This window comes from Falco peregrinus, chromosome 2 (assembly GCF_023634155.1).
Source record: "Falco peregrinus isolate bFalPer1 chromosome 2, bFalPer1.pri, whole genome shotgun sequence".
Lineage (NCBI taxonomy): Eukaryota > Metazoa > Chordata > Aves > Falconiformes > Falconidae > Falco > Falco peregrinus.
In genome coordinates, this window is record NC_073722.1 from 59,628,656 (window position 1) to 59,649,749 (window position 21,094).

The 21,094-nt window shown below is 37.7% G+C and overlaps 1 protein-coding gene across 1 annotated transcript in view; it reads left to right on the forward strand.

The window, feature by feature from the left end:
• TRMT9B (tRNA methyltransferase 9B (putative)) overlaps positions 1-21,094 on the forward strand; it is a 121,349-nt gene that overhangs the window by 6,339 nt on the left and 93,916 nt on the right. The window lies entirely within an intron of this gene.

Sequence of the window (21,094 nt, forward strand, 5' to 3'; positions counted from 1 at the left end):
AAAGTTGTTGACTAACAGTTGTGTTGTGTATACAATTTTTTTTTCTGAGTGTTAATGTATTCACATTAAAGAAAAAGCACAAGCTGATTATTTTTAAAAGAAGGTATAGAAAAAGATAAAGATTGAGATGTGGTCTGTGTTCTAATTTGATATTTAAAGAACAATCTATTTTTGGTATTTTTATGTATTCTGTAATATTTTCTAGTATGTTCCCTAATATATATTTATAAAATCTCATATATCCCTTGCTCTCAAGTTGGACATTTTGCATCTACTTATGATCATCCTCTGAGATAAACTATATCAAGATATATGAAGTTTTGGATATATTTTGCCAAATAGAATTCTCTCTTAATTTTTGATGATTGCTGTTCATTCTTATACAATTAAAAAAGGGGGGGGGGGGGGGAAATTACAACCATTACATCATATTTGCATTAAAAGTGTGTCTGTATTGTAAATCTAAATCTTAAACCAAGGGACAAGGAAGGAAAAAAGCTTATTACGCTTGGTAAAAACCTTTCTTTTCTGGGTAGTCAATAATAAAAGTGGAATTAAATTGAGAGTTTGAGTTAATTAAAATACATTTTAATAAATGCATATAGAAGTCAGGTGATGCTTTGCAGCCTACTTATGGTAGTGGTGAGGAAAAAAGATTGTTACTACTGGACTGGACTTCAGGCTGGAATGAGGTATAATACTATTGACTATGTTTAAGTGCCTTTGCCTACAACCAGAGAGTGTGCATCAGTGCTGCCAGTACTAGATAAATCACAGCGTTTCCACATAGCTAATGATAAAGTTACCAGCCTTTAAAAAACTAAAAGGACCTTGATATAGTTAAAAAAAAATTGGATTTGCTTATTCTTCTTAGATTAACTCTTTAGGATTAGAGGAACAACACCTCCTTGTCTTAGGTATTTCTCATTCATAGAGTTCCTTAGAGTTTGTGTGTATATCTGCTTTTTCCTTATCTAATGAGGGTCCTTCCTTCAGACGTTTTTAGAGTGCTGGGCAACTATTTCCCCTCAATGAGAACAGACAATACGTGAATTTTTTTCAAAGACTATGAGTAGTTCTCTTTACTAAATGTAGTGTTACATGAAGAAAATCTGAGCTGGACAAAAAGTGATTACTTTTAAATTTAATCAAAGTGGCAGAAAACATTTATTTAATTAAATGGCCTAATTAACAATAATTTGCCTCTTAGCAGCAAGATGAAGGTTGCAGTTTATTCTGGCTATTCAGTATCCCCTTTCTACTTTGGTTCGTACCTATTTACTATTACTTGGATCTTGTTTGCTTTTTGAACATTAGTAGCATCACACAGCAGCAGCACATTGTACACTCACTATAGGCTGGGATACCACAGCCCCATCTTTTCAGCCTTTCCTACAAGCCTACTGCAGGAAATGTATGCCTTTGTATTGCTTCTGCCAAAGGCAGCAGATGACAGATCTGAATTTGGAGACCTTTAGTTTTTTCAGCAGCACATGGGATCATACAGGAGAGAAATGAGCACTCTCTAATTCTTCATTTTGGTATGAAGGTGTAAAGAATGTTCAGTGTTTCAGTCTCTCTCGTACCTTTCTCCTTCACCATATTTATACACCAAGGTAAATGAGTATCTGGTCTTTGGCTGTTGTCCACAAATGATCTATGTAGAGACAAAAGAACACCTAATTTAGTATCATTTTCATTCCCCAAAAAACAATAAAACTCTTTTTTTCTCCAATGTATGTTGGACATAATTTGTCCATGCAGTGGTACAAAGTTTCAGTCATATGAGTCTAGGCTGATGACATGTTTTCACAGGTGGCTTTGTGGTAAGTAGCCCATCCAGAATGGATTCTGTATGTCTTACATGTTCTGTCTGTTTCATATTATATATATGAGCATGACATTTTAGGGATCTTTAAAAATAAATAATACTATTAATAATATATTAATATTACATTTTTAATTTAATAATTTTCATGTCCCTCAACTCCTAATTGTCCAGGAAGGGTTTCACAAGACCTGAAAGACTGTGATAAGCCCATGCCTATGAGAGGGTTTTTTTAAATACATTTGATTTATCTTCTTACTTCTACCTATGATTTAAAAAATCATTATGCTTTAAGTGAACAGCTTATCCTGCTGTTTTTCAGGGGTTTGCTGGTAAACTGAATCTGTTTCAGGTTTGCATTCTGCCGGGCTGGTGTTGGTAGACCACCTGAGAGCCCCACCTCACACCTGGTTCATGCCTGTTCTTCACTGAAGAGCTGAGAAAGTGACAGCTATTGTTTTGCTTTGTGACACATCGCAGAGCCTTCTTGTTGCAGAGTACTTGGTTTGTGTCCTGGGGCTCTCAGCTGTGGAGATTTGATGAAGGGCTCACTGTGTCAAGTTTCCTAGCTCCTGTAATATTTCATCCTCCTGCTGGTACTGCTTTAACACCCCAATTCCTGGCCATAAATCTAAACCAGAAGTTAACTATGTAAACTAGATGTAGGTATTTATTATTAATTGTAGAAGGTGCAACATGTTTTTCTTTACTGTATTTAAATGTTTAAACTGAAAGAGCATAGATGTAGATTCAGTATTAGGAAGAAATTCTTTTCTGTGAGGGTGGTGAGACACTGGAACAGGTTGCCCGGAGAAGCTGTGGATGCCCCATCCCTGGCAGTGTTTCAGGCCAGGCTGGATGGGGCTCTGAGCAGCCTGGTCGAGTGGAAGGTGCCCCTGCCTGTGGCAAGGGGTTTGGAACTGGATGATCTTTAAGGTCCCTAAGGTCCCTTCTAACCCAAACCATCCTATGATGTATTTTAAAACAAAACAAAAAACCAAAACAATCCCACAAACTTTCTGAGACTTTTTTTGGTACCTGGGTTATCTTGATTAAAAAAAACCCCAACGAAACAAACAAAAAAAAAAACCCCAACAGCGAGTGGAATACTCTGATGTTTATAGTACTAACCCCTGGGGGCCAACAGGCTGTCAGAATTCTTAAATTCTGCAACATCATTAACGAAATTAATGGTCAGGCCAGTTCCAAGCTTAAAAGCAGGTTATACTGATTGTAGGGCTGATTCGTATCTTAAGCAGAGTAGCTAAGTAAACTGCTAGAGTTAAGTAAACAATAATATATCAGAATGAAAGGTTTCCAAATAAACTGTATGTTGATAAATTACAGCATATCGGAGTCCACGTCAAAAATGGTGAAATGTGAGCAAAGAAAGTGGCAGCCTGTAATCTGATTTATCCAGATGACTGTCATTGAAAAAAGCTTACACTGTAAGAGAAATATCAGGTATTTCAAGAGGGAAATTGAAGTAGAATAAATAATTACTGGAAAGGAGGTGGAAGCAAAAGGGAAGGTAGTTCATTTGCGTTTTCCAGTGACATACTGCAAATCTCAGATTACATTTACACTACTAGGACTGAGACATCCCTCTTCTCACTGAAATCACCTCCTTCCAGATGGTGTAAAGCTGGCAAGTCATGGATGTGACTACTTTACTACTTTCTGGCTGTCATGTTAAGCAAAATATAGGTTGTACCATAGCTCAGATTTCCTTGCGTGCACAGTGTCCTTCCTTTCCTGCCTCAGACAAGATTATGAGTGATAACAAGCATGAGTAAATCTGAAACAAATCTTCAGTCTTGGTACTGCTTCCTTTTGAGGCAATGACTACTTTTCTGAAGATCTCAACAGAAAGCCATAATGCTTTTATCAGTTCTTACTGCAAATAAGTTTCTCCCCAGAATGACTGTTTTAAGAAATCTTGCTTTAAAATCATAATTTTAATGTGATGTATGTAAGAGCTAACAATGCCTATAGAAAGATTGATCATTGTTTTTAAGTAAGCACTCGTACAATGTTGTTGTCTTGGATATTCTGGTCAGTTGATTTTTTTGAAAAATCTGGTTTTCAGAATACTGGGTTTTAGCTTTTGTTTCCACTGTGTACTTCATTCCTACAATTCTCTTGTCATTATCCTATTAAATCAAAATATACACATGAAAATATGTGTATGTACCTGTGAACAAAGACTTTACAACCTTTTTTAAAATAGTTTGCATTAGCTTCTGTTAAGCTAGTGTTTTCTGAAACAAAAACAAAGAGTTTTAAGTGAAGAGAGTAATAAGTGCTATTAAATGTAAAAAAGAAAAAAATACTACTTTTGCCCCTGTTTTTACTTCTGTCTGTAAAAGTGCTACAGTGTGCTTTTCTGCATTCCAAAAATTTCAGTAGTTTATCTTCCGCGTGAACAGCGTGCTGTGTAGGTCCTAGTTGAGAAAGGCTTTACCCCCTTTTGGTTGTTCGAGCTATTATAGCTTTTCTTAGAAGTGAACAGCTTGATTCCTCATTTCTACTGTCAAACAGAAAGGATGTGCACAGCAGAGCTCCTTGCTGCACCTTTTAGATAAAGGGAGGGACAGGCAGGTGGTGGAGTCACTGGTACCGAGTGGGAGCTGCGGGTTGCAGTGAGCTGGGTCGGTTTATCCTGTGGCCAAGGGATATGTGCCACACTACACAGGGCTGAAGGGCAAACTGGGTGGGCAGCACAGGACTGCTGCACCTACTCAGGGTAACTGCTTTATGGGTCACTAGTTCCTTGATGTACGGTGGATTTCTTCCTGATCAGGATTAATACTGCATATTACAGGTTAAAGGAAAGAAAAGGATCTTTTGAATGGCTTGTATTGTGTATGAGCTTCCCTCCAAAGAAATCAGCATTAATTTCATTAGTATTACCTGTGTTCCTGCTTTAGCCCATATTGGAAACTGCCAGCACCACACTATCAAAGTGTACGTATTGCTTTGGGAGGCCACTGCTATTTCTCCTGAAGCAGAGACACTATCTTGTAGTTCTGTTACTTGGCTTTTGGAGCTAGGAGCACGCCCTACGAAGAAGTCTTTGAAGGTGCTCAAGAAAAATGAAAAATTGTGAAGCAAATTTATGATACTTAAAAAAAATTTCCATTGTTATTTTTGAAAGGTGTTAGGTAGTACTGAATGAGGTTAAGAAGTTTTTTTCCTAAAGCAGTGTCAAATTTCTTTTCTTCTTTCATTCCGCATAGAACAAAAGTTAATCTTTTAATTTTTGCTCACTCAGTTAAGATACAGATGGACACATAAACACACATCCCTAAAATTGGATTTTTAAAATGTATTGTATGTTTTTTAACAAGTGACCTAACATGCTTTATTTCATGTAAATTCAACTCTCAGCATTTTCTGTTTTAGGTCAGTACCACATGGGAATTTTAGAGGGGCTTGATGTGCCTGTTCTGCTGTACAAGCTAGATTCTCTGGCCAGAACTTACTTCTCACAATACAGAAGAAAATTCACAGCTCTCCAGGCAGATGCTGTCTTCCTGCATGCTTGACCTTAGAAGGAATGAACGTTTGAATTCCTGCTTAACTTGGTAAATGTGCTGAGTTGGAGATACATTCAGATTCAGTGTGTAATAAACTAGTTGGAAACAATGTTTCAGATGAGATGGAGGAAACAAAATATCATAGTTTGAAATTACATTTAGTTTTCCCACTAGAAAACTGGCCGTTAACAACTGCATTATTTATCAAAAAATCTTTCAAGCAAGAAACTGAAGTCAGCTCTATTTGCACAAAACTAATGGTCTAAGATTTTAAACAATTTTCTAATTACTTCCCATCACACATAATGTATCGCAGAAGCAATACATGTTTGAATGTAAAAGAACTGCATTTTTGGAAAGTGAAGATAAAGGCAAAAATAGAGATTGCTGACTTTCCAAATAATTATTTGGTAGTGAAGTTTTTAAAACGGTATTTTTTTTTATTGAGGAGATTCAGTTTTCAGTGTAACGGTGTAGCTACTGAAAACAACAAAAACAATAAATATTTTTTAGTAACAGGGAGCAACACCTCCATTTTTTAACTGTTTTCATTCCTTTATACATAACTTTTCACTTAGGCAGGAACTTTAATAAATAACTGCAACTTTATATTTAAATCCTTTTGGTTTGTCATCAGTTTGAATTTCTTGAGTACCACAGGGCAGTTTCTGTATAATCCCACAGAAGGCAGTGGAGTTCTGGGTCACCAAAGCTTCGTTCATATGAGAGATTGTGGGCATTTCAGGCATTAGGCAATATGGAGTCCCTTATATTCACACAGAAAAGTATTACTGCAGTTGTACTTGCTTTTAAGCAGCTGACTTTTTGCCCTTTCTCCATCCTTTGGTGGCCTTCAGTTGGGTTGTGTCAGAGCAGAATGGGACATGGCAGCAACAGGAGTCCCTGTGCACTGTTTTGTTCTTCTTGCTCTCCTCTTACCTCACCATTGTATGTGCACAAGTGCTAGAACAATGAAATGTCTGGTGCAGCCACAAACTACCAGTTGCTTTTGCACTAGAGAAATTTCCACTGAAGACTGTCTTTGGGCATAGGCAAAGGAAGCAGATGCCAAGGATATTAGGCTTCTGGGAGCAGTTGCTGTCTATTCCATCTGTGCCAGAGCTGCAGCACTGTGTACAGCCTGTAGCGCCTTCCTTTCGCTGCTTTGCTGACATTAAGGGGGGGAAAGTGTTGGAAAGCACAGAATAATTGCTGTGGAGTTGTCAGTGGCTCTTCCCAGCCATTAATTTCATGCTATCCTCCTTTTCCTCCTACTTAATGGCTTGTGCAGCTACAGAAGTAAAACTTGTTTTCTAAGAAATTGCTCTGACTTTTTAGGCACAGCTCATTTCTTCACCCACCCTCCACCTCTTGCATATGACAAGTTCTTTCTGGTTTCTGGAACCTCAAACGGTATGGAAGTGTTACAAGATAGATTTGTTTTTTTAGGGAAGAACCGCTTGCAAAAGTAATAGTAGGAAGTGCTTATGTAGGAGTATGGTGGGAATTTAAATTTGCTCTGACACAGTAGCGATTGACAGTGAATGATGTTTTGAGTGATCTTTTGTATTGCTAAAGTGGAGTTACACTGTTTTTGCAACAGTGGAGATTTCCAAATACTCCCCCAATACATGTACAACTACAAGGTGTCACCGCTGCAAAGAAGTGACAGAACGAGAGGCAATGGGCACAAACTGAAACATAAAAAATGTTTAATGTGAGGGTAGTCAAACTCTGGAATGACTTGCCCAGAGAGCTTGTGAAGTCTTCATCCTTGGAAATACGGAAAACCTGAATGCATATGGCCTGAACAACCTGCTCTAGTTTACCTTCCTTTGAACAGAGGGTGGACCAAAGGCCTCCAGCGGTCCCTTCCAGTCTTGACCGATCTGTTATTCTCTTGTTATAAGAAAAGCATGCAGTAATCCTTTTTACAGTGAAGTGGTGATTCCCTGGAGTATTGTTCTGGCTTCCCACAATTTGTGGTTCAGAGAGTACATTCTGTTGTCACTTTGACGACCTTTTATTATTACAAAGGATGTAAGTGAAAATTACACATGAAAAAAAAGACACCAAAATCATTGTTAATTAATAGATCCAGTTGTATAGTCATTAATTAGAAACATTTTGAGTAGTAATGAGAGAGATTTTGGTTTCTTTGAAGTCTGTAGTTAAAACTTCCATTGACTTCATGGAGCTAGGAGTTTGACACATTACATTTTGTATTTGACGTAAAATATGAACTGAAGCAAAGTGAACAGGTTAGTTATATATTTAAATGTTCTATAAAACCAAAACCTATTATAATAGGAAGTCTGAGTTGCTTCTGCCTCTAACCGTCAAGCAGCTATCTGCGGTCTGCTCTTTGTACAGTCTCGTAATTGCTGTGCACCAGCTATGTGCATTACTTGCTGGCATGGTGATCTGTCTGTTTGGCAGGAAGGGAAAGCTGGGAAGCTTCATTATTCTGTAGAAAGGCTTTTAAATGTGTAGGAGCAGCCTGGGAGTGCACAGTTGAGGAATGGGCTCTTTTATATGACAAGCTGCACTTTGTACTTGGCTGTACAGAGACATCTCTTGATTTTTTGATGTTTGAGAGTGGAAAATACTATTCTCCTGTTTAAGAAATGAAACTGTATGTCTCCCAAGCAAGCATATAAGTAATAGAATAAATGTATTTTCTCACCAAAGGGATAGTTTCAGGAAAAGAGGATTAAAATTCTTGGAAAATCAGCGAGGCAGCTACAAGTGTCAGGTGATTGTATGGCCTTATGTAAGTGCAGTGTTTGGTGTCTAGCCAAGTATTTCTAAAACTTATAGGGCAACTTCTGTTCACATTTAGGCCAGCATAAATCTGAAAGCACTTCAAAAATAATCAGAGAGCAGTGTTTGCTTCTATGTTAGAGCTTTTTTTTGAAAAGAGAAAAAAGTCTGTATCAAGTTTCTTTACTACAGGGAATTCCTAAAGGGGATGTTGTGGTTAAAACAGAGGCTTGTGGGAACTGAATTTTATTCCTGCCTTCCTTGTAGATCTCCTGTGCTGTATGGGGCAAGCCATCCTTGTGGCTCCATTTCTGTCTGAACCACACCAAAAGTATTGTGATATTCAAACAATATAGTGTGTGGGTGTTTGGTGGGTACATTAGCTATTTGTTGTATGGCAGTATGTTAAAATAATTTTGTTTGTTATTGTTTTTGTTTCATAGAGGAAAAACTAGTTGAAACTAATAAGGAAAAAACCTTTTAAAGTGAGGGTTTTTAAAAAAAATTTACACCCTTTTAGTCTAGCAGTGCAGGTGGTAATAAGCTGCTTCTGAAGTGAGCCTATCTTAAGTAACTTTTATTGTTTGGTAGATTTTTAGTGTGTAATAATCTTTCAAAGGCTGGTTTTTTTTTTTTCCAGGATAGCATCCAGAATGCAAATTGTGTTTCATAATGTTATTATTCTTGTACATCCACTTTTTTTATCTCATGCTTAGTTTTTGTGCAGTTTGTATCACATTACTTTTTCACTTCAGGTTTGAAATATCTTTAAACTTGGTGAGAGACATAGTACCATAGAATAATTCTCTTTGACTTATGCACACCTTCAGGTATTTAGAATTAGAAAATCAATATCTTACATTGGTAGAGCATTGCTTGAAGTGCTGGAGATGACTGGCTAAATCTGGTGAGTACTAATTAGGTAGAATTTGTCAGTCTATCAATCAGTCAGTCTTACAGATTTTCCTGATCACATGCTGAACATAAACAAAGCAAGAAAGTAGTTCCATTGAGTTCAAGAACTGTCTTCGGAATGATGCTTCTTTCAAAAGAGATTTATGAACTGATGTTCAAACAGAAGCATAAAATGTTTCCAGATGACAACAGGATGAAAGATGTCAGAGAGATCTCAGGAAAGGAAGTCAGAATAGGCAAGAATGTATTTGGAAATGTGTTAGCTTTTACTGAAAGTGCAGATTTGGACATCAGAGAAGTCCTGGAATGCCTGTCAGGCTGTATTCTCTGTCTCCTCTAGGCTTTTAGCACTGTAGTTGCCCACCAGGCAGTATCAGATGAATCATTATGAAAACCAAGTAAGACAACTTTACTGGAGGGAAGGAATACAGAATATGAACCCTTGCTGAAACAGTCCAAGCGCCATCTGTATGTTTTTTCTGATGAATGGCATTATCGTATCTTTCTGTGCCAAATGAGTAGACTATTTTCACCACACAAATACTGTCTACTCCAGCACATGTTACATGCAAACTACCGAGCACAAATTTCAGGGTGATCTTTTCAATGTGAATTCACTCTGTCAGTTGGAAACCTATCTAGCAAGTTCTGGTTAGAAAACTAGTGCCAAAAGAATTGTAGGCCTGTGATGAATGATTGGGTCATCACAACCCCACAGCTTTCCAGGAACTTATAAAACACAACTGCGCTGATCACTGCCAAATTAGTAAGTATATATTAGCAACCAGTTGACTCACAGATAGATGTACAAGCTCAAAATGGATAACAAAGAAAAGAATGATGGCAAATAGGAGGATGGTATGCAAGAGCATTTCAGTGAAGAACTGGAAGAGAATAAAGAAAATAATTAAGATGTTGAGGTATCCTCTAGTGCTTTACAGGGACCGTATAGTTCATCTAACCTGGTTTCAGTAAGGAAAATAACGCTATTGGTTTATATTCTATTTTATTAATATGAATATGTGTTCTGTACTTGTAGTAAGAACTAGTTTTAATCAATACATAATCTTTATAAAACAAACATTGTTTCATAACAAAATAATTAGCATAGCAAAACTATCCCTCAAATAAGCTTTTGATATTCACAAAGCCTAGAGATCTTTTTTCTTACATAGTATTGACTAGCTCAGATGTAGCAACTTCCAGGATCTTAAATTTTGGCTCACTGAGTGGTCTTTCTTTGCACAGTCTGTCTTCCCATATTATAAAGCCTGCTCACAGATTTCCTAAAGCCTCTGTGCAAATCCACAATTTCTGCCAGCTCATGTTTATGCCATGATAATGTGGGTTTAGTGGAATAATGTTAGTAAAGGACCAAAGGCTGCCTGAGTGAAACTCTGTGGAAAGAGAAAATTTATAGAAAAACTTCAGCTTTACATATCCATTAGAGAAAACTGATTTGCAGCAACAGAATATAAATACAGTCAGAGTACATGTTATGAGTATATAAGGGAAACAAAATGATATGTTTGACAGGTATCCTTCCTGGTTTTGGTGCTGTTTAGTGTTTCTTGTTGTTCTGTCTCACACAGGCCTGTTCAGTACTAAATACTTCCAAAACCAGAGGGTATCAAATGGTGTTAATACATGCCCTCTTCATAAAACTAAGCGCAGCATTGAAAAATGCTGCCATTACAGAGCAATAAAAATAAGATTTACCATGAATACCTCCATTATACAGCTTTCAGCAGTAGTACAAAAGGACTTTCTGAAACTATGCTGGTATGACCTCAGTCTTTGAAGACACAGCTAGGATTTTGCTTATGTTTTTAACAGTACATACTGCCAACTGTTGACGAAAAGTTACACTTCTTTTTATTATTTGTTTATGTAAGATGTGTATTTAGCTTGCATTCTGTGTGCACCTTTTGTCTCAAGATATATTTAGTAAATCATTTATGAATCACTGGAGGTTTTTAGCCCCCACTTTTGGGTGGACCAAACTGCTGTATATCAGCAACATGACTTTTTAGGACAAGAAGTGCAATGTCTAGTTGAAATTGCAGTGCAAAGGTGAGAGACAAAAAATACACCTTTACATGAGATTCACCTTGACATTGGAATGGACATTTCTGCTCTCCCAAAAAATCGTTAAAACTTATGAAAGGTGTTAGGACAAGAATCTTGGTCTCATCTCAAGACTGTTTGTTTCTGAAATACTATTTTATTAGAAATATTACACTCTGACACTGATGGAGTAGAGGCTCAGAGATTGCCTAATGAATTATTTACGTCACTTCCTGCTGCACCTTAGATTTACATGCCAGCTCCTTTAGTTGGGTATGTGATCAACTGTTTAACTCTGAGAAGAATAAATAAGCAAACAGGAAGATTACAAGGTGTAAATTTAAAATGTACAAAGAGTTTGAACACTTGAAATTTAATCCAATTTGGAATATTTCACCTTTATAACAAATAAAGCTAACACAATTTATTTTTTAGTATCTCAGGTTCATAAGGCAATGATTTGTGTCTTGAAGGGGAGAGATTTTTTTTTTAGGCATTTCCTGATGCTATCAGCCAAACTCTTAAATGAGTTACTGAGTGGTTTCAGGGCTCAGTTATTGTACAGTTCTTCAGTGTTAATATATCACTTCTTCATCTGGAATGGAATTACCAAGAAAATTATTTCTCTTGATACTTTCTTGGGAGCAGTAATAATTTTTTGTGTCTTATGACATTTGAGTTCCATGATAGTTATTGAAATGTGTTTAATTTTTTTTAAGGTCTATAATCATTTCCACATCATTTCTTTGTTTGTCTTTCACAAGAACCTCTAATATTACCAGTAGCAGTTATGTTTCTCTGTGGCATTCTTTGCCCTATTAATTACCTCATTGGCTCTCCCTTGCCACAGGGGAATCACATTTTTCTTTCAAATTGTCCAGTCTTTAAAAATAAGTAAAATAAACTGGGATAAATTTGTTCAAATCTTTATTTATCCTTTCAAACCTGAACAAATAACTGTGTGCCCTAAACTTGTCTTTTTTTCAAACTATGTCGGGTGGTCTTGTAGAACATACTACTTGTCCCACAAACCTTACCTTACTTTCCTGCCAAGCAATCTGCATTCACCAAGGCTATGGTGTGACTAAAATACGGCTGAAGGAGGAATGTGTCTAAAAGCACTGGTGAGTCTTTAACAGTTGATTCTGATTCTTTGTTAAACCTGAGAGGTGAGTGGGAGGTTGCATGCATAACTCACTGCCATACCGTCATGGAATACAGAATGGGTCATCTTTGGTGCTGCAGTCCCTCTCTCTGCCATGCAAGGCTGTGCTCTACATTGAGTTGGCATTCAGCTTTTGAGCTTTAAATGTCCCAGGATAAGAGTTGCAATCGGTTTCCTTCAGAAACTGTCCCTTAGCAAAGTCCAAACATGTAAGAAACTTTTTCCTGTTCTTCAGACTAAGAATTATCTACCTTATTTTTATTGAATTCCTATAGTTGTTTTCCTGACTACAATTCTAAATGTTATCTCTGCAAACATATATGACCTTGCTAGTTGTTGCTTAGTCAGTTACCTTCTGACAGCGTGTTTAATGTCCAAAAAGTCAAAGGGAAAATCATATTTCATTAGTTACTCTGCTTTTGCAAGTCATTTTCTGAAATAATTTTTGGTGAATTTTTTTTTAAAACAGAAAGTCTTTGTAAGGCATAAAAGGCAGCAATAAGAATTCGTATTTTTAGTTTGTTGTAACTTCTGCGAACTGTCTACTGTATTGTTGACTCAGAGTAGCTTTCAGAGTAGAACTGGCTCTCAGCCATCATAATTACGTAAGATATTTTTTTTAAAAAAATAAGCAATTTGTTGATCTTCAGTCCTCTGACTGCCTAGATTATCCTTACGATAACCTTTGTAGCCTTTGATTAAAAAGTGATGCACAGAAACAAGTCTGCCTGCTAGCAAAGCTTAGTGAACTTGTACTGGAAATTAAAAAACATGGCTGATTACTTTTCAAACCAGAACAGTCAATTGTGTTACATCACTAAGAAGGTTGATACACAAAGATAAACCAAAGCAAACCAAATAATTAAATAAGAAATCTTGACATGCAGATTAATTAAGTTATGATACATGGTAGGTTTGTTCATTCATCAGAAAAGAATGTTGTTATTTTTTAATTTATTGAGCACGAGTCTTTTTATCACATGCCTCTATAAATAAGTGTCTTTGCAGATGTTTTCTCTTTGTTGAAAATACTTTTTGTCCCCTCAGGGCATGCTACACAAATTAAAAAACTGTGAATTTACTTGCTGATTACAGAAGACACTTAAGAGTACTGTGGCAGGCATAGCACTGGTGTAATTTCTTAATATCCATTTTAAAAACTATTTTCAGATTATTTCATTAGTATAGCACTGATATATTTTATCTGGCAAAACTTTTCAGTATAAATTTTAAGAACCATTTACACATTATTTCAGTAGTTCATTGATGCTGTGTCTGGTTAATAAAAAATGATTGGCTAATTTTCATTGATCGTGGTATCTCTGTTAATACAATAAATATAATGAGTTTCACTGACAGTTAAATTGTCTGGCTCACTTAGGCTAATTTTACTATTCTAATGAATTATTAATTATTTTCCTATCCTATCCATACTTCCTATATCTGCAACTCCCATTTCTTTCATAGTGTGGTTCAGATCGCAATTATTGTCTAACATCAAACAGCGTGTTGTCAGTGCTACCTCAGCACACCCATCTGTTAATGACTGTACAATTTCTTCCACAGACAAAATAAACATAATCACAAAACTATTTCTGAAGAGGTTTTGCAAAACTCTAAAGAGGGAAAGATAGGTGAAAAATCAGGAGTTACTGGAGAAAAAAAGGAATTCTAAATTACAATATATAGAGACTGATATACTCCCATTTATTTTTTATTTCAGCCTGAGAGAATTCATTATTACTGTGTTTTACAGTGAAATACTGAGATCACTTGGAAACTTACCAATTAGTAAAGAATAACAACAGCTTTCATTTCAATGCCCTGTTTAAATGTGGTACCTGCAGAGTTCTCAGCAGTGAAATTTTGTTGTGTTTTTTTTTTTTTAATTAAAATGTTCAAATCTGGATCTGCTGACTAAGCTCACACCTAGAGAGTTAAATATTACAAACCTAGAATGTCTTTGCTTTCCAGTCAAGGTTGGCCTGTACTGATGCTTGCAGTTAAGCAGTTGTTGCATGCTCTAAATATAGCTATCTTGCCTGGGCATAAACATTCAGCACAGTTTGCATACACTGTAAATTACTTTGGGCTCTTTCTGAAGAAAGGTTCCTTGGCATAGTTTCTAAGAGGCATCCTTCCCACATTAGAACAGTGTAGAGAAATCAGGTACAAGACCACAGGAGGTGATAAAGAACTCTAAAATCAGCTTCGTATTTTGTGATAATGCTTGCGAAATCCTTCCTCAGGTGGTACAGAGTGGACCTGATGTAAAATCACATTGTAAAAGAAGCTGAGGCTGTACAGAACAATAACAGAAATCCTGACAGGGCAGTGTTCTAGCACTCCATTTTGTAGTGGCCAAGGATGTAGCTGCCTTTTGCAAAGAAATACCCCCAGGTAGTGCTGTGTCATCGTGTAACATTTGGTTCCAGTAGATGGCCTTAGTTTGAATCAGTCACCAACAGAAGAAAAGGAAGAAATGTTGGGTATGTGTTTAGCTGTGATAAGTTATTAACATTCACGCAACACAAACATCCATCAGACAGATACTCTGAAGGAATGGAATCCAGCGGCTCGGCTGTGGGGATGTGTTTATGTTGGATTAGCCTGTGCTAATGCGGAGTGTGATTTGCACCATTTTAATCATGCCACTCTAGTTAGTATCTTGTAGGTGAGCCACATTACAACCTTACTGCTGTGGGCTATGACATGAGCTCTTTTCACATGTGGAAATGGTTTGCTTCCTGTATCTATAGTAACTGCTGACATTTTCACTAAGTGTTGTACCTAGGCTGAGGGTGTGTGACTGTTATTACTATCTGCTTTATAACTCATGCCAGAAGGCAATGTAGTATGCAGTACCTAAATTAGCTTGAAAGAAAACAGTTCATGATCTGAAGTGTTCAAGCTGTGGCTGCAAAAATGCTCACAAAATTTAATTGACCCTGCGAGAAATAACCTTTAATATGTATAGAGAGATCATTGGGCACCATAATTTAACTTTATTGATCTGAGTACAGATAAACTACGGTGGCTGCGTGGGCTATAATGCCCCCAGCTCCTATTGCTGCCCTGCATGGTAGACATGCCTTTCAGTTGGTGATACAGTAATGGGCAGGTGAATTTGCATTTTCTTCAAAACATTGATTCTAATTAAACGTCTGATCTTCTCACTGGTGTCTAGTTCTGCTGAACTGTTTCTGCTCAACTCATAAATATGCCTTTGCACATTACATATATAGCACTAAGTGTAGTGGCTATTACATATGGTGAAAGATTACTCAGTAACAGTGTCTTATCTCTACTTATGTGTGGAAGGCCAGATTGTGAAATTCCATGCTAAACAGTTTCTTAATGATGAACCTAAAGATTCTGTTGGTTTCCTCCTATGTTTTTGTTACTACTGTCTCCTTTGGGTTGGGGGAGTAAAACATGAATGGACTTGGGAGTAAAAACCATGGGGGTATTAATGATACTGCAATCAATATTACTTTGTTGATATCTTTGCACCTTTTCAAATGGAAGTTATGAAGAAAATATGTCTCTCTATGTTTCTTGTCACCTTCTCTCTGTCACCATTTCACAACATGTATTTTGCCATTATAGTCCATTTCTTAGTAGTTAACATGTTACAGAGCGTGGACTAGGGTTGCAGAGCACTCTGTGCGTATGTTACGTTCCATGCTGTTTCTTCTAGCATGTGTTGTGTATGTAGAGAACTGCCATGACCTAAAATATTTTGATGCCTTCAAAGCAGACAATATAAGAAGACTTGTTATATATTGTGAATCTGAGGTCAAAGTGAAATTAATGTTACATCACTTTGTAAATGGTGTGGTTTAAAACTCTGGTTGACAGCTTGTTCTGATATTGACATTCCATAATAAAGTTAAATGGGTTTTTGAGAACAGGGCAGTATATTCTCTGCCATGCTGAAGGTGAAAAATGCAGCTCCGGATACTGGAAGTTCCTGCCAGACTACACAGTTTGTATTAAATCATCCAACCCTTAATGTTGATACTTTGCTGCGATAGTCCTTTGCTGAGTTCTGCCCCGTGTGGAGATGGTTAACAAAGATTTGTCCTTGCAAGAGAAGGTAATAGGCTAAATAGAGTCATCCCAATTTATTGGTGTAACATCAAGGCACTGTAAAATCTGCAAACAAAGCAGATGGGAGAGGAATCTACAGCTTTCCTAATTCATGTAATCTTCAGCTTTTTAGCTCCATTTTAGGTATTGAGCACCTCATCATTTATATGTACAATCTCTTGCCTTTGCCATGCATAGCATTTTAGAATTTTTGGAGTCTCAGGATTCCTTCACATCTCTAAATATATTAATTAAATCTCTTTTGACTGGTTGAAATTAACGTCCTAAACATCCCCAATTACTGATGGTTGTTGGCTACTTTTTTCATCATTGTTGATAAAACAGCAGGTGATGAATGATCAGACATGTATTGCAATATTCTGGCAGGAATTATTCATTTACTTAAATCATAAGTGATAATCGAGGGTATGGGCTTATGGAAACAGTAGCTGCTCTGCTGTAAAGGGTACCCTGTATGGGTAAATCTCAGTTTATATCCCCTTACTGTGTGCAAAATTCCTTAAATTCTATTTAATATGAGGTAAGAGTTGCATAACATGTAACAGCTGGCCTTTTATAAATTCATACTCTAGATTATGCAGAGATAACATTTTGCAGTTGAAATACCAAGAATTTGCTTTTTCAGTCTTGCCAAAAGTCCCGGTCTGAAAAGTCATAGTTCTCAAAGGCTTAGAAAAGCAGTTGCGTATGATTTGAAACACTGCTGCCTTGCTGACAAGGCATACGCATAGAGCAAAGAGACAAGATAACACCAATCAGCAGATTAGCAGCTTCTGGCTCCTCCCAAGTTTCGGCTGTCTTCTTACCAGACCTGTGAAGCAAGCTGTAAGAATTATCTTCCTCTAGGCACTAGGCAGCAGTTTTCAAGTCAGCTTGCTCCACAATGCCTGCAGAAACTTGATGGAAACAGCAGATTTTATCTTGCCTGGGGATTGTAGTCTGCTGCCTAAAAAGATGGTGGTGACAGTCTGTTCCCTATTAAAAATGCAGTAGTACAGTATACCAACTTACATAATCATCCACTATGAGGACAGTAACAGAACACTCCAAAGCATGTCCTTACCAATCTCCTTTTCATATAAGCAGGGACAACAGCCCTGGGGTTTATCTGAGTACATCTGAAGAACAAATTCTGCTTTTGGGATATCCTTGGCTCATCAACTTTGCTTATGCATTCCCATCTGTATGTCAAATATGTTGGTTGAAAAGTCTCTGTTCTGGCAACTGATCTCCTTGTACTAGGGACTGCATTGCCTTGCATTTGCAAAAAACTGTTTCTAGTCTTATTGGATATCAAACAATCACAGAATCATTTAGTTTGGAAGGGGACTCTTGAGATCATCTAGACCAATCCCCATGCTCAAGCAGGGTCAGCTAGAACTGGCTGCCCAGGACCATGGCCATCAGATTTTGAGTATCTCCACAGATGGAGATTCCACAGCCTGTCTGGGCAGCCTGTGCCAGTGTTTGATCACCCTCAGTAAAAAAAGTGTCATCTCATGTTATGATGGACTCTCCTGTGTCCATTGCTTCCTGACCTGTTGCTGGGCACGACTGGAAAGTCTGGCTCCCTCCTCATCCTTGTTCCCTCCCATCAAGTATTTGTAGAATCATAGAATAGTTTGGTTTGGAAGGGACCTTTAAGGGTCATCTAGTCCAACCCCCTGTGCAGTGGGCATGGATGATGCTCTGTCACTGAGCTATATACCTGTCTGACCCATTACACCCATTGATGAGATCTCCCTGAGCCTTCTCTTCTTCAGGCTGAAAAGTCCCAGCTTTCTCAGCCTCTCCTAATGCATAAGATTCTCTATAGTTTCTCTAATCATCTTTGTTCTGGACTCACTCCATTAAGTCAATGTCACTCTTGTACTGGGGAGGCCAGACCTGGTCACACAGTGCTTCGAAATGTGGCCTCACTACTGGTGAGTAGAGGGGAAAGATCACTTCCTTTGACCTGTGGGCAATGCTTTTCATCATACAGCCCAGGATGCTGTTGGCTGCCTTTGCTGTGAAGGTGTGTTGCTGGTTCACGGTCAGCTTGTTGCCCACTAGGATCCCAAGGACCTTCTCCACAGAGCTGCTTTCCAGTAGGTTGGCCCCCAGTGTATATGGCACCTGGGTTTATTCCTCTCAAAAGTCCTCTTCAGGACTTTGCATTTACCCTTATTAAACTTCATGACGTTCCTCTTGACCCAGTTCTCTAGCTTGTCAAGGTCCCACTGAATGGCAGCACAACCACGTGGTGTTTCAGCATTCCTCCCAGTTTGTGTGAACTTGCTGAGGCTGTAAACAGGATTAGCCCCAGTAATGATCCCTGGGTTACACCACTTCTGACTTGCCACCCGTTGGACTTCCAATTGGACTTTGTGCTGCTGATCACTACCCTACAAGCCTGCCCATACAGTCAATTTTCAGTCTATCTCACTGTGAAATTATCTAGCCTTTAATTTGTCAGCGTGTCTATGAGGACGTTGTAGGGTCAGCCTTACTAAAGCTGAGGTAAACAGCATCAGGTGCTCTCCCCTCATTCAACAGGCTAGTCACCTTGTTGTAGAAGGTTATCAGATTGGTAAAGCATGATTTCCCCTTTGCAAACCCATGCTGACTGCTCCCAACCACCTTCTTTCCCTTCATGTGTTTGGAAATGGTTTCCAGGATGATTTTTTCCTTCACCTTCCCATTGATTTAAATTGCTGCTGTATTGTTTGCCTGCGGTTGCAGAGCCCAGGTATTTGATAGGAAAGCTGTTCCATTTGTTTTTCTTTTGAACACCTTAATTATGAAATCTCTAGGTCCTTGGATTTTCCAGAATGTCTCTGAATTATCTCATGGAAAGTAAATGAATTTTACCTTGCAGCCAGTGACTGGGAGGAGGCATAAAAGAGGAGTGAGCAGAAATCCTGTAGAGAATTGTGGACGGTGAGGCTTGGAGGGACTGAGGGGAGAGTTTGTTTGGGACGTGTGGACAAAACATTGTGTTAGCAATGAATGCAAGACTGTCTGTTTTTCCTGTTTTCATGGAGCCTTCTGCTATTAAAGCAATGCTACATCAAAGTGACTTGATTTAAAAAAAAAAAAAAAAAAGAAAAAAGAGATGTTAACATTCCCATTTAGTGGCTATTTTTTTTTTTTTAAGAAAGCATAACAAAACCCTGAAGAGTGACAGAAGACCAGTGGCCTTATAAAAGTTTGGGTAGACTCCATAAAACTTTTTCCTTCAAGTTATTTACTTCTGTTTGGCTTTTCAAGATACATATGGATAGGCCAACAGGAATGTGTGAGGCCAGTTCCCTTCAGCTGGATATCGCCTTACCAGGAGTGGATCTGGAGGACACATGGGTGGTTTTATGTGGGCAGGTGAGATGTTGCCTACCAAGATAATCATGACGGAGAGAGAAAAAAAGCTTAGAAATCTGTCTGAAGATGCCTCAAAGCAATGCATATTCTGATAAGTAATTTTCATTTGCTTCCTACCCGAGGAGGACAAAGTCATCCCTGCTACTCAGATGATGGGTTTTTTTTCTTCAGTATTTCCCTCAAACATCAATATTCCTTTTCTTTTTAGATGTAAGGAAATCAGACAAGAATTTAGGTGGAAAGGCAACTGGGCAAAATGAAAATATGAGGCTTTAGAAATAATCCTGTTTTGTTTTATTGTTTTTATCTACTAAATATATTTGGGGAAGTTGTGTGATTGGATGTGGCATATGTAAAATTGAAAGTCTAAGAGAAAAATTGAAGAAGACTGTCAAAACCTTTTTGCTCTTGTGATTGAAGACTAGAAAAAAATTAGTTTCATTATCAGCACCTCCTTATCAACAGTATTGAACAGCCTGATTACTGCAGCAATTAAAATTATTATGAAAATTAGCCTGTCTGAAAGGGTTGTAGTAAGAATTCATTACACTGCTTCTTATGAGAGCAAAACCTTGAAACTTCTGAATTCTTTCTTACTTCTTTTAGTATTTAGGCCCCTCCTTGCAGTTCAGAATTTGATCAGGGAACTGGCCCATGTATTTTCAGAACTGGTTCTGACATTTCTTTATCCTATTCTGATCATTATCTTTGTCCTGCCTTTTTTTGCAGTAGTTTATGACTTACCTCCGTATTCCATCTGCTCTTGCTTTTTAATGTGGGGTTTTTTTGAAGCATTTCCCTGTAGTACAAAAATATATAAGTAATGCATTTATCACGTCTTGCGTGCGCAGCTCTTTTCTATTCCACCTCTTCCAAAGTGACTGTAGTCATGGAAGTAGAGAGTTTATCAGCTGTGATGAGATTCTTCTGAGACAGATAAACAACTGAGAGCTGAAAGCTCATCTGTTATGAAAGTGGTTTATCTGATGGGACGAGTCACATAGGATTTTGAATGTGGTAGACTGACTGGTAGTTTAAGGTCAATCCCTACGTGAAATTCAGTGCCTACCAGAAAATGCCTGAACCGTGCAAGTCTGGTTTATCTGTTTTTTTCTGTTTGTGTGCAGTTCTGCTCTGTTTTGAGGAGTTTTGTTAAGGCATATGCTACTAGACACTCTCCAACTAGAAAATATACCAAGTCTGTAGTGTGAGGAATCGGCTGAAATTGTGCTGGAGGATTCTTTTTTTATTATTTTATATAAGTTCAGAACTGGCATAATATGCAGGCATTGCTTGAGGTTTCTGAAAGCCTGGCTATCTTTGATTCAATACCATCCTAAATCT